The sequence below is a fragment of the Rhinolophus sinicus genome, linkage group LG14 (genome assembly GCF_036562045.2).
Source record: "Rhinolophus sinicus isolate RSC01 linkage group LG14, ASM3656204v1, whole genome shotgun sequence".
NCBI classification, from domain to species: Eukaryota; Metazoa; Chordata; class Mammalia; order Chiroptera; family Rhinolophidae; genus Rhinolophus; species Rhinolophus sinicus.
In genome coordinates this window covers 8,664,211-8,677,554 of record NC_133763.1, presented here as the reverse complement: position 1 = coordinate 8,677,554, position 13,344 = coordinate 8,664,211, and the positions used below count along the sequence as shown (strand labels likewise).

The 13,344-nt window shown below is 45.0% G+C and overlaps 1 protein-coding gene across 23 annotated transcripts in view; it reads right to left on the bottom strand.

The window, feature by feature from the left end:
- Positions 1-13,344, bottom strand: part of STAU2 (staufen double-stranded RNA binding protein 2) — a 223,520-nt gene that overhangs the window by 29,803 nt on the left and 180,373 nt on the right. The window lies entirely within an intron of this gene.

Sequence of the window (13,344 nt, the reverse complement as noted above, 5' to 3'; positions counted from 1 at the left end):
GGCTGAATAATATTCCATTGTGTGTGTGTGTGTGTGTGTGTGTGTGTGTGTGTGTGTGTGTGTAGCTCACATTTTCTTTACACATTCAAGGAACACTTAGGTTGCTTCCATATCATGGCTGTTGTAAATAACGCAGCAATGATCATAAGGTACAGCGATCTTTTCAAGAGAGTGATTTCATTTCCTTTAGAAAAATACTGAGGAGTGGAAATGCTGGATTGTATGGTAGCTCTAACTTTAATTTTTTGAGGAACCTCCATACTGTTTTCCATAGTGGCTGCACCAATTGACATTCGCACCAGCAGTGCAGGGGGGCTCCCTCTTCTCCTTATGCTTGTTGATAGCGTCACCGTACGGATGGATTTAAAACACTTCTTCAGTTTTGTTTGTACCTGTGTGGAGGGATATTTTTCTAAACCTTCATTCAGTGCTGGCATCAGGGAAGGCAAGTGAAGATTAGCGGCCACAGGAATGAGGTCCTGGGTCGCTCTGTGCCAGTGGTTCACGCAGAACACGTGCTCATCCACTCGCTTCCTCCACGTAACAAGTCCAACAACAATAGTCCATGATGCTGTCTTCCATTCATTCAAACGGCATTTGACTTATCTTTTTAAAGACAAAAGACTACGATGCGAGACAAAGAGACAGCCTTCTTTCAAAGGCAATTCCGTATCATCTCAGCTTTCTTAGCTGTGGAGGTCCTACAGGCACAGCCTGGAAGTGTTTAACACACACAGACCACTGCAGTGACGTCACAGGACAGTGAGCAGCGAGACTGGGCTCCCCCAGGGACAATGACACCCGTTGAGCGGAGCAGACTGCACAGGTCTGGGACTGTTAGCCCCGGTAGGTGGGTAGCTGTGAAGCAGGCAGAGGACTGCGGTGGGGAGGACCGAGGCCTCCCCAGGCTAGAAGAGGAGAGGTTTGGGCAGTTCTTCCATGGCAGCTCACGCTTAAACATAGGATTCAGCCTCCACTGGCGATGGAAACATTTAGCCAGGTCACCCTACTCAGCGTTTGCAGCGTGACACTGGACTCCTCCCAGGTGCAAACCCACCAAACACATGCCTTGCTGCAGGCAGAAGGGCCATCTGGATCCCATCTCCTTGTACAAAGGGTCATGAAGCCCAGTGTCTGCTCTGCTCGGCTGGGTCTGGGCCTCACTGTTGTCTAATGGTGGGGAAGGTTCCGCTTGTAAAGGTTCAGAAAGAAGAGGCAGCATTGATTTGGAGAACTTGACAGCTTTCGTCTCTGTTCAAACTACTACTCTCTCTCAGGGGCTCTGTGGCCAATGTGGAGGTAACCAGGAGCCAGGACCACAGGTCAGGAGTCAAAGGCCAGTGTAGGCTCACTGTAGCCACAGCAGACACTGTCATCTCTTACCAGATCTTGCTTGACCTGGGAGGCATGGGAGGTGCTCCCTGTGGGCTCTGGGGCAGCCACAGTTCAGAGCAGGCTGGTGTAGCCCAAGCCAGGAACGGGAGACGATCCCCTCAGCCCTCAGAGACAGGACCGCGGTGCTCTGTGGCTTTGCTTAGGCTGTTCCCTCGCCCTAGAGGGCCCTTGCTTTCTGTCTTTGCCTGAAAAACCACTATTCATGGTTTAAGACTCAGCTAAACTGTCATTTCCTCCCTAAAATGCTCCCCAGATTCCCTGAGAGCTGTTCATTCCTCCAGAATGCTTTGCCCATATATTCATTATGGATTTTTATTGCACTGACTCCATGTCTTTGTACCCTGTCAGGCCATGAGTTACTCAAGGTCAAGGGGTGTGTTGTATTTATCTCTCTAGCCCCACTACAGAACTCAAAATATAGTGGATGTTCAATAACTAGTGGGTGGATGGATGGATGGATGGATGGATGGATGGATGGACGGACGGACGGACGGATGGACGGATGAGAAGCTGAGGCTCGGTGTCTGAGGCTACCAGCCAAATCACAGTTCATTGGCTATTTTTAGAGTCTAAGAAGATGGGTTCAATGTCGAGGTCCAAGCCAGAAAGGAATCCCTGTATCGGCACAAGTTAACTGAGAAGATACACTCTCTCTCCAGTGGGCAGGAGCAGGCTCAACAGCCAGACTAAAGCTCTTAAATACTCAGATCTGTGAGCTGCATATGCTTCAGGCTTGTTGCAGTGGGGCCGTTGAAGGAAAGGGTAAGTAGGGCATCATTATTGCGTGAGAACAGGCACCAAGGGGTGATCTAAAATACACCATGCGGTCTTTTGAAGGCAGATCCCAGTTGGTGGTGTGGAGGGCTTTACCCAGGACCTGTTTAACATCGGTGAGCCTAACTGACTCCAGGGTAAGAAATGGAACGTCTCGTCTTGCATTATGCGGGGAAAGAATAACTGAAATCGGCCCAGAGTGATCAATGCTTCATTCAGTCAGGCATCTTGTGAGGGCCTCCTACGTGCACGGAATTGTCTGTGCTTCATGGAGGGTGTAAAGAAATAGGAAACACACAGGAAAGAGCAAAACTTGGTCAGGTGGGAGTGAGAGGGAGCAGGCATTCCTCACGGCAGGACAGGGAGGGGCCACACAGCCTACCTGTGAGGCAGGCTGAGCGTGGTGCCCGCAGCCAGAGGTCTCAGGCGGTTTCTACTCCATTCCATCTTATTAGATAATTATTCTCTTCCTGTTACTCACATGTGGGTCCCCTGGGCTGATACCCTGCTACATTTTTAGAGCCACTGACATTTTCTCTAGGATAACACTTACATTTTTCAGATAAGAAAATTTCTACACAAACACATTTGGCAATCCAGAGACAAACATGAGCTGCTGAATTCAAATTTGAGGAGTATTACAGAAAAGCTGTATTTAGTAGTGAATCACGCACAGCGTACTCAATGGCCACATTTACCCAATGAAACCAAGGTGCTTTTCTGTTCCAAAAGCTTTGAGTCTCTGATTGAATCAATGGATGGGTACTTGAACCTGCTAATGACACCCTTTTAGTTCTGCCATCTTTCTTTCATATGCTTTGGCCACTCTTTACATGCTATGATTTTTCCTCATGACCACATTATATCCACGAGTTCAGACTGTTTTCATAACTCTCTCTGGCCTTTTCTTACTAATCCAGGGCACCGAAAGGTCCCCAAAGTGATCGCGGCACCGTTACGTGTCTGTTTTCCAGTGAACCAGGCAAGAGTATTAGAGACCGAATCAAGCTTAGAAATACACAGAAAGAAATCTCAACAACCAAAGAAAGCACTTCCTTCTGATACTAGCATCTAAATGCCCATCAGTAATAAAACAGACCGGTACCCAAGCAGAGGCTCCGAGAGGCTGCAGAGACCCTAGCAGGGCACCGACTGAAGGGCCCACAAGCCAGCGACAGGTGCTGTGTGGACCCAGGCAGCCCCCACCCTCACCCCCACCGGCCTCTGCTCTTACACAGGCAGTTGGGTCTTCATCTCAAATGAACCATTCATGCGTGGGCACCCTCTCATATTTCCATTTGTCAAGTTGCCATAGGGGAATTTCATTTTATACTTTCCAGACTAATGATTTGGTACAAAAAAAAAAAAAAAGATACACTGCCAAAATAAGAGGATGGGGGAGGAGGAGAAATCTTGCAGACATTCGTGAATCAGCAGAGCCAGAGGCCGAGAAAAACTACGCAGTGACTTGCATGCTCTCCCAGGTCCCTACGACTCAAGAGGCTTTCCTTACAATTTGTTCAACCTGGGCTTGAAACAGTGCGGGCATGGATCAAACACAACTGACTTCTGTCCTGGGTGGGGCGGGGGCTCTTAGACACCCCGCGTTGCACTGGGTGCTACCCCTTTAGTAGCTGGGACTCGGGGAGCCGAGGGGGGGTCTCAGAGAGGGGCCTGGGCAGCCACGGGTTTGGCAGAGGGCGCGGAAGAGAACTCGAGGCTGTGCTACCAACCAATGGGTATGCAAGTATTTCGAGATTTTAGCGACCAACGTGGGCAAAGTGACCGATCTGAGGCACCTCATCCCCATTCAGATCTGTCCTTAAATTTCTAAAGTTTTTTAAAAATTGAATTTCATTCCTAAATTTGTCTTTAAAATTTCCTTCCCAGGAACCCTCCCAGGAAGAACTGCTTAATTAAAATTCGCAGCTTTACTTCCATACAATAAAATTGGCCCCGGGACTGACTTGGGATTTTGGTTTTCACAATGACAGTTTTCCTCATTAGACAATTCAGCTTCACGATAACATAGTTGAACCTCAGGGTTTTTACTCTGATCCCAATTCAATAGGCTAAGATATTCAGAAATAATACTTTTACTACTGCTTTCATTTTAATGCACAAATACCTTTTTTACTTTATCAGTTCTTTGGACTTGATCCTGTTTAGTAAGTTTATAGAAACAAGGAAGAGAGAGGGAAAAAAAAAAAGAGGCTGAGGTTCCATTAACAGTTGCCAGACATTCTCTCCCCAATACTTGTCAAGCAAAGCTCAAGGAAAAAGTTTAAAAATGAGAACAAAAATCCCCTGAAAAGTAGCTATAGAATGCTCTCTTTAAAACAAAAACAAAACAAAACAAAACAAACTTTACTAACTTAAATACTTTAATTAAATACAATTAAATCCCTAATTGTAAAAATGTTGCCTCATTCTGAGCCCTTTAACAAAGATATAAGAACTTAGTTCTATGTTACATGAATATGATTTTTGTCCCGTTATTCTCAAAAGGGGAAACCATACATTTATCCTGATATATTCAGAACCAAAGTGGTGTAAACCAAGCTCTGAATACAGAAAGAACAGGAGGAAGCTGATGCTGGTCAGGGGGTGGATGGCATCGGAGCAGGGCAGTAACACTTGACATTAATTATACATCGTCCCACCCGGTCCCAGTCAGGGCATTTGCCAAGAAGTTCTTACATTCCTGTGGCCGGGGAACAGGGCCACACTAGAGTTTCATGGAAAACAACAGTGCATTATAAAACATTTTACTCACTCCTGCGCCCCGCAACAACTAAATAATCAAACATAATTTTTCATTGAGTGGAAGCCTACTTTGTGAAAGTAATCAAATTTTGACTTTAAAGGTTTTTTTTGTTTGTTTGTTTTTTTCTAAGATGTTTTCTACATTCATTTTTCTCTATAGACAAACGACTGCTTGTTTAATGTTAACTTGCCAAGGTTTTTATACTACAAAGATGGATGTGGAGATAACATTTGCCAAAAAAGAAAAACACACATAAAGGGTGCTCTTGCTTTGAGTGTGTACAGTCACCGGAGAGAAGCAACACCTTCTCATCTAGCGAGAAAAAATTAATTCCCAACAAATACAGGGATTGTGAGCCCTTTCGGACCGGCTTTGCTATTAGATTTGTGCAAAAGGAGCCATAACTTTCCAGTTTATAGAAATAGCTTCGGAGGATACATTTTCCATACAGAAACTGGAAATCCCTAAATCCATTCTGGGAGCCATCTGAATGCCCAGGCTTTTTTAAAAGGGCGACTTTAAATAGTTTAGAGGCGCTCCGGTTTCTGGAGCTGCATTTTCCCCTTCTCCCTGTCAGGAAGAGGGGCCTCCTCCAGGAAGTCTGCTCTCGTGAAGAGGATCCCCTCCACGGAGACCTCAGATGGTGGCCCTACCATGTGCAGAGCTCCCACTGAAATCAAAGCTGATCCTCAGACTCACGCAGCTCTGCCCCCAGATAGCGCAGCTTCCCACACGTCCTGCTGTCATCACACCCACGCTGTTGTCACAACACCCAACGGGCTGTTACTAAGGGCCCTGGTATGCTGCCGAATATATGCATTAAATAGGAGTCGCAAAACATATTTCAGGAACACTTATCCTTGGCTCCGCATCTGCATTTGTGCAATGTAGCGACTGTCTCTGGGGGAGCAGCTCCTGCCAGGCACGGCTCCCTATGAGTCTGCAGGCTTCCTGGGACCCCAGCCCCGTGTGGAAATCAGAGGAGGGCTGCAGGAAGAAGCGAGGGCAGTGCTGAGCTGAACTGGTCTCCTGAGACCATCCAGACGGCTCAGCGCATCTCACTTCACCCTCATCCTCGGCTCAGCAGTGGCTGCCAAGCTCAAACTCAATTCCAGTTTTGTGCCCTTGTCTTCTTCAGAGTCTCAGTCTTTTAGCCTGAGGTACCTGACAAGTTACGCGTCTGCCAATCATCCCCCTGCCCCTTGATATTGTACAGTAACTATTGTCTCTCTATTGAACCAAGCAGGAATTCTTAAGAAAATGGAATTGCTGTTGTTTTGATTAAGGTGGCTTGGGGACGTTCATCTGTTCCAAGTTAGAAAAAAGACATAATTTGATAGACATCACAAATGACAAAATCAATATTGAGGGCTGCTAATTCTTGTGAAACATGGATGCTAAATTACTACGGAGTTCTGAACAAGTTTAAACACATCTGATGATATTTAGCTTAAGAACTCCTTTCCACCTTGCCTGGAAATGGACATGAGCACACCAGCAGAGGTAAAGGGTGGCTAAAGAGCCCTTACAAAGGGCTTTGGAGGAAAACGCTTCAGTGAGAGGGTTGATTTCTGTCTTCCACTAAGGCTCTGAGTCCACTCAGCAACATGGTCTTGTAGACTCGGAGTATCTCGTGGTATTCCCTAGTTGCTTTGGAGGCCTTAGCTTTGGTGATAACAGAAGCATCAATTATTTCCAGGATGAGAGCCATGATTATTTAGTGTCAGACTGTACATACCGTGTTTCCCCAAAAATAAGACCTAGCCAGACCATCAGCTCTAATGCATCTTTTGGAGCAAAAATTAATATAAGACCCAGTATTTATTTTATATTATATTATATTATATTATATTATATTATATTATATTATATTAAAGACCGGGTCTTATATCAGTATTTATTTTATATTATATTATATTATATTATATTATATTATATTATATTATATTATATTATATTAAAGACCGGGTCTTATATTAATTTTTGCTCCAAAAGATGCATTAGAGCTGATGGTCTGGCCAGGTCTTATTTTCGGGGAAACACGGTATCATCTTCTTCACACCGATGCCATAAGGAGCTCCTGATATTGTCCTAACATATTCAGGACATGTTGGTTACATTCCACAGGTTTCCAATAGAGTCTGAGTGATTCATTCCAAAAGGTGATTCATTCTAGCTGTTGACACTAGAATTAGCTCCGAGCTTGAGTTTTTGGGGTACACTTCTTCCCCTACTGTCCCCCCAACTGTTTTCCTTCTTTCAGTTGAGTTCAACAAACATTCACTGAGTAACTGTGTGCCAGGTTCTTCGGTGTGTAGTAGCTGATTATACGGGCTTTGGAATCAGAGCCACCCGGCCTGGGATCTGGCTGGGAGACTTTGGGGAAATTGCTTCACCTCTCTGAGTCAGTTTCTTCAATGGGTATCTTCAAATGAGACAATGCACATAAAGTATTTACCACAGTGCTTGGCACATAGGAGATGTGTAATGCATGGTAGCTGTTATTATTTATTACACAGATGTATATGACAGACCACAAACAGCTCATGGGCTTAGTGGAGAAGGAAAATGCTAAACAGGCCATCTCAATACTTCTGGTAAGTGTTGGTTTTAGAGGAGGAATACTTATCAGAGCCCTAGTAAGTAATTAGGAGGAAGACAAGACCTAGAGGAGAAATACAAGAATTAATACGTGAGCTGTATCTTATTGGATAAGTAGGAAAAGAGATCCTCTCTCTTTGGTTTGGGGGAAGAGCAGAAACCTTGTGGAATCATAACTAATTTGGAAAATATGAGGTGCCTTTGGAGGCTCTACACAACTTCTCCCGTGTGTGTGTAAAAATGCATGCATATGCTAAGGAGAGGATACCAGTTACATCACGTCATGCTGGTGGCAGCCACAAAGAGGTCAGCAGATAGCGTAAGCATGATGGCAGGTGGGAGGAAGAAGACCGAGTGCGTAGGATGGGGAGAATGACGTGGGGAGAAGCAGAAGTCAGGTAGGGACCCAGCCACAGGCTTTCACCCATCTGTGGAATGTAGGGCAACTCTTAAACTCGGAGCCTGCAGGGATGGAACTGGACCAGCCCCTGGAACGCCTGGGTCTCTGCCCAGCCGCGGTGCCACACCCAGAGCTCCAGCTGTATTGTTCCCAGCAGCTCTGCTGCCGCCCTTCCCCATGGTCAACCCGACACCCCGCTTCTTTGTCTGGTTTGATTACCTAACCCAAGCCTGTCACATCACCTCCTCTGTCAATCTCTTCAACCACTACCCCCCATTTGTCATGATTTTTTTGTCCACATCTGCCAATAAATAGCAAAAACTTTTAAACCTAAAAAAATATGTAAGCAATTTTCCTTATTTCTGCTGCATCTATGAGCTTCAGGCATCACCTACATTGTGTTATGCTAAAGTGTAAGTGGTTTTAGTCAATTTAATGTCTTTAATACCTAATATTAAAGAAATATGGGAATTTGAGTATCTCTGGGACTTACGCAGTCGACCAGGCAATAAAGAAGACGGGATTCCAGAGTGTGAGCCAATGACAGTGAAGGAGCGTCTCTCAAAATTGTTTGCACAATAGACACTTAAGTTGAAAGCAGTCATATTAGGAGGCAATGAGAAGTTCCTTTTTCTTCCCTCGGGTCTGCCTGCTTTCCTACCTACCTACCTACCTACCTACCAGCATTTGCTGAGCCAAATGGAAAAGTGGGGTCTAATAGACCTGGGTTTCACTCTTTGCTGTGTGATCACAGCAAGTTAGTCATTATGACACTTGCTAGAGAGTGAAAAGGCTAATACTGTCTAGTTGGAACTTCCTTTATACATTATCAGAGCACTCTGCAGGCCCTGGGAAGGGGAAAGTGGCCCAAAGATCTTTCTGTGTGCCAGTGCATGGGCGCTGGATTTTACTGGTCCTTTTGTACTCTTTCCTGACCTGCTCTGAACCGGTGAGATGCACATTAAAAACGGCTTTATTTAACACTGCTGTCCAGAAAAACAGTGTTCCTCGCCAGTTCCGAAGAGTAAATATTCTTTATGCATGGATTTCTGAGTACTTGATCGTAAAGGATATTGCTTCATAAGAATGACTGTAGAAAAATAAATCACTGTAATTATTATGTAAGCTGATGACACGTAACAAATGTTCACAGTTCAGGTTTCTAAGTCTTTCTAAGTGGTCAAGGCCTTGGTCTCATACTCTTCCCACGACTTTGCTAAAAGTTTATTTATTGATGTGCAACCCCAGACTCGGAACGCTTACTTTTATGGGCAGCAGACTCAGGAAAAGGAGTCGAGGTTTTCCTCCATTTGTGAAGGAGACTTTCAAGGAGGCAATTTCCTTTGGTTCTGATTTATCCCGTATCTGGGATGAATAAAAGTTTGATTTTTGGCAAAATGATTTCTGATCAGTGAGCAGCTGCAGGGAACGTTCGTGAGCTGTAGGATGCATGAGGAGATAAGGGAAGTCCCTTATGTCACATGGAATTGACTGAGTATTTTTCATCTTAACCTTCCAAGCGGCTTCGCTAACCTTGTACGTGCACTGAAGAGGAAGTGGGGGGGGGGGGTGCGAGGCTAGGAGATCAAGACTTTAAAATGGTGCATCGTGATTCTTCCCACAGAAGGCCAGATGGGTTATGAAACATCTCCACCCATTGTTTTTCCTTTTAATAGAGTCGGGATTTTTTGAGACAACATTTTACAAGTTGCCTGAAAATGTGTAGCAATTTCTAGTTTTTCAATAAAACATTTCTGGGCTAGTGCCTGAAGCAGAGGCCCTGGTTTGGTTTGGTATGGTTTTCACACAGGCAGCAAGCTGGCGGAGACAGCGGGCAGAACCCGTCTCGGGAGGCTGCTCAGCCTTCTAAGCTCACACCGAGCTATAAAGCTGGTTCTCAGACGTCTCCATTTTCTCTCTGAATCCTTTCTGAATGAAGGTTCTTGGGGCTGCTTACTATTCTTTTGGAGGGTGACACCTATTCTCTATTCTCCTTCACTTTGAATATCATTTTTCAAGCTTTCTGGGAAGCGCTGCTACACGTCTATGAAGAGACTCCAACTGCCAATCTTGAAATATTCTTTGAAACCAGTAACACCAGGTGCTCTGTTCAAGAAGGAGAGGAAGCAGCTCCACATAATATACAATACAACATTTGTTCGCCGGCAGCATTGGACTTAAACACACACACACACACACACACACACACACACACACACACACACACAGAGGCCTCAACAGCTCAATGATTCTCTTGAAACACTCTAAGGGTTTCAAGAAATGCAAGGAAACTTCCAAAAAACAAAAGAAAAAAAGGATCAAAGGCAACATTAAAAAAGAAATCCAAGTTGGACATGGCTTGTAATAATAACATGCTGAACAAAACGGAAGTTGAGAAGTTAGATGAAGTTATAGCATCAACCTGCAAATCAGAATGATCTCTTTCAGAATGATGAAAGATCTACTCGTTGTAAGCAATTACTGGAGGGGTGGGATTGTTTGTGTGATATCATTGTAGGGAGATACAGCTAACATGAGCTCATTGCCCATAGGAGGATGTCACTATTTGCTCAGATTTATGTATGGGGCCAAAGAAGAAGGGGGAATAAACAGCAACATCATGTTTGCGACTCCTGCCAAGAAACTATTTATTTTCCTTTTGCAATGTCCTACAGCCTTGCTCTTCAAAGAGCAGAGACCTGCGCAGGAGAAATTCAGGTGGCAGAGAGATGGCCCCCTCCCCAGCCTGCACACTGACAGCCTGGGTCTGGCCCCAATTTGCCGGCCTGGCAGTGTGGCCAAGCGGTGCTCGGGTATCCTACAGGGCTCAACAGTTTCAAGACACCATAAACATTTCAAATCCTTTCAGATGCACATTTTGTTTTCCAGCACGTGTGATAATATTTTATCAAGTATTTAACACGGCATTTTTTAAACCATGGTGCCTTTATGATATCCTAGAATATGGCCCATCTTCCTCCTGTAGTCGACATTTAGCAGGAATGTATTTGACCAGAAGATGTGTTACATCCACGTTAGTGGGGGTGTTAGGGTGACTCATTTATTTTTTTATCTCTGAAGTGTTTCTTCAAACTAATGATCTCTTTTGAACCAAATTTGGGTGGCTGCATATATTTTTGGAGCGGGGTGATTGACTCCCCTCTCTGCTTTCACAGGACATTTTAAAACTCTTTTCCCTGTGACCTTTCCCAGGTGAGGCCGCTGTGGATTTACTGCGACTGATACTGAGACACCTTTAAACATGTGCACACACACGTGTGTAAGTCTGCACCTGTGTTGCTTAATTCTACCATAATGGGACCTAACGTCCCCTTATCTTTGTTGCCCTTTCTTTGCTGATTTCCTCACTGCTGCGTAGGTTTATGCCCAAATGCGCTCATCTTCATTTCCCGACTAATTCCTCCAGCACTAGGGAAGCATTCTTGCATCTTAGAACAGCAGACCTGTAGATCCCACAAGACTGAACGGCAGTCCACAAATTACAATGCTCTAAACACTGTGCTGTGATTTCGTAACTGTATTTTTGGGTTTCAGATTCATGAAGTTACCCTATCATCTTTACTATTTATTTGTTCTAGTCATTTTAACGTGGCTAAAAAAAAAAGGGGGGGGGGTTCTTCCTTCTTTACACTGGGTCTTTAAAAAAATAATTTGCCAGCTCTTCTGTGCCTAGCCTTTGTAATAAAATTCCTCTAGAGGAGAGGTGAAAGGGCCTGAGCAATGCCTGTCTACCCTCTGGCTTATTCGAGACGATGAAGGCTGTCTAAGCAGGATGAAAGAAATAATCCAGGAAGGAAGCCAGGAAGAAAAGGGGGTGGAGGGAAACTTAAGCCAGTGTCAAGAGGTTGGTGAATGGAAGAATGTGACACAGAAGAGAAAAGAAAAAAAGAGAAGCCACGCTGATAAAACTCACCATCCATCCTGGAAGGCTTATTTCAAAGGCTTTTCCGTGGGGCCATCCCTGCCTTTCCCACCCCCACTGTCACATCTCATCTTTCCCTCCACTGGAGTCCCGGCACATTTCTACCCGACAGTCCTCACCCATGTCTACTTTGTATGAGAGGTATTTGTGTGGTCTCCTGGAAGCCCTGCGTTCATTCAACATTTCATAAACAATTACTAAGCACCTCCCTTGATAACATGCACTTTGCTAGATGCCAGGGATCCAACGATGACGGAGATGCTCCCTGCCCCGGAGACACTTACAGTCCCGGCCTAGCCCTCGGCTACAACAGCAGGCCCATTCTCTGCCATCCGCCACCTTGTTCCTGTGTCATTTCTGAGCTTGCCAGGCTGAGTTCCCGTAGCATATGCACGCTTATCCTTTAGTGCTTCCCATCGATTGGAACTTTCTGTTTACAAGTCTATCTTCTCCAGTGGATTCAGGGCAGGAACCTTGCCTTCGTCTTTAATTCTCCAGGCTCAAGCACTGTGCCTGCTCCATGGTAGATACTCATTCACTATTAGCTGAATTAATAATTGATTAGCTCTTCTCATGACATGTCTCTAAGGTGAAGTGGGGAAGACATAATTTATCCCTTTTTACAGGTAGGGAAAAGAAGGGATGGTGTTAAGAACCAGATGTTTGTGTCCCTGTCAAAATTCACACATTGAAGGCTAATCCCTAGTTTGAGGGTATTTGGAGAGATAATTAGGTCATAAGAGTGGAGCCCTCACGAATGGGATTAGTGCCCTTAGATGAAGACACATGACAGAGAGGATCTCTCTCTCTGCCAAGTGAAGACACAGCAAGAAGACGGCCATTGACAAACCAGGAAGAGAGCCCTCACCATACAGAGACCATGCTGACACCCTGGTCTTGGACTTTCCAGCCTCCAGACCTATGAGAAATACATTTCTGCTGTTTAAGCCATCCAGTCGATGGTATTGCGTGAAAGTAGCCCAACCTGACTAAGACAAATGGGGAGGATAAATGAACTGACCCCAAGTGCAGATGATGGGAGGACGAGGTAAGACGCCACATCGTCTGCTCTGCCCGCCAGACATCGACTTGCTAATAGAAAAGGTGTACCTGCTTCCTTTGGGTCATCTTAGGAAGAGAGCTTGCATGGGACACTGAGGTAAAAGGACAGGGGGACCGACACGGTAGGAGTTCTATTTGGAAAAACAAAAACAACTAAAACCCAACGGTTTTTTTGTAGTCTCTAGAGAAGACAGGTCAGGGGTTAGTGCTGTCGTCTGGATTCTATCCATGGTCCACTCAATAAAGGAAAAGAACGTGGCTCAAAGGAAAACAGGGTGCAAAATAGATTAGTAAGTGACTGCTTCTACCGGGCAGAAACACACATGCAAAAAATATGGAGACAGAAGGCACCTGGGAAGAATTCAGTTTAAGCTCAAGCTAAAGCTACTTGGAGAACAAAGC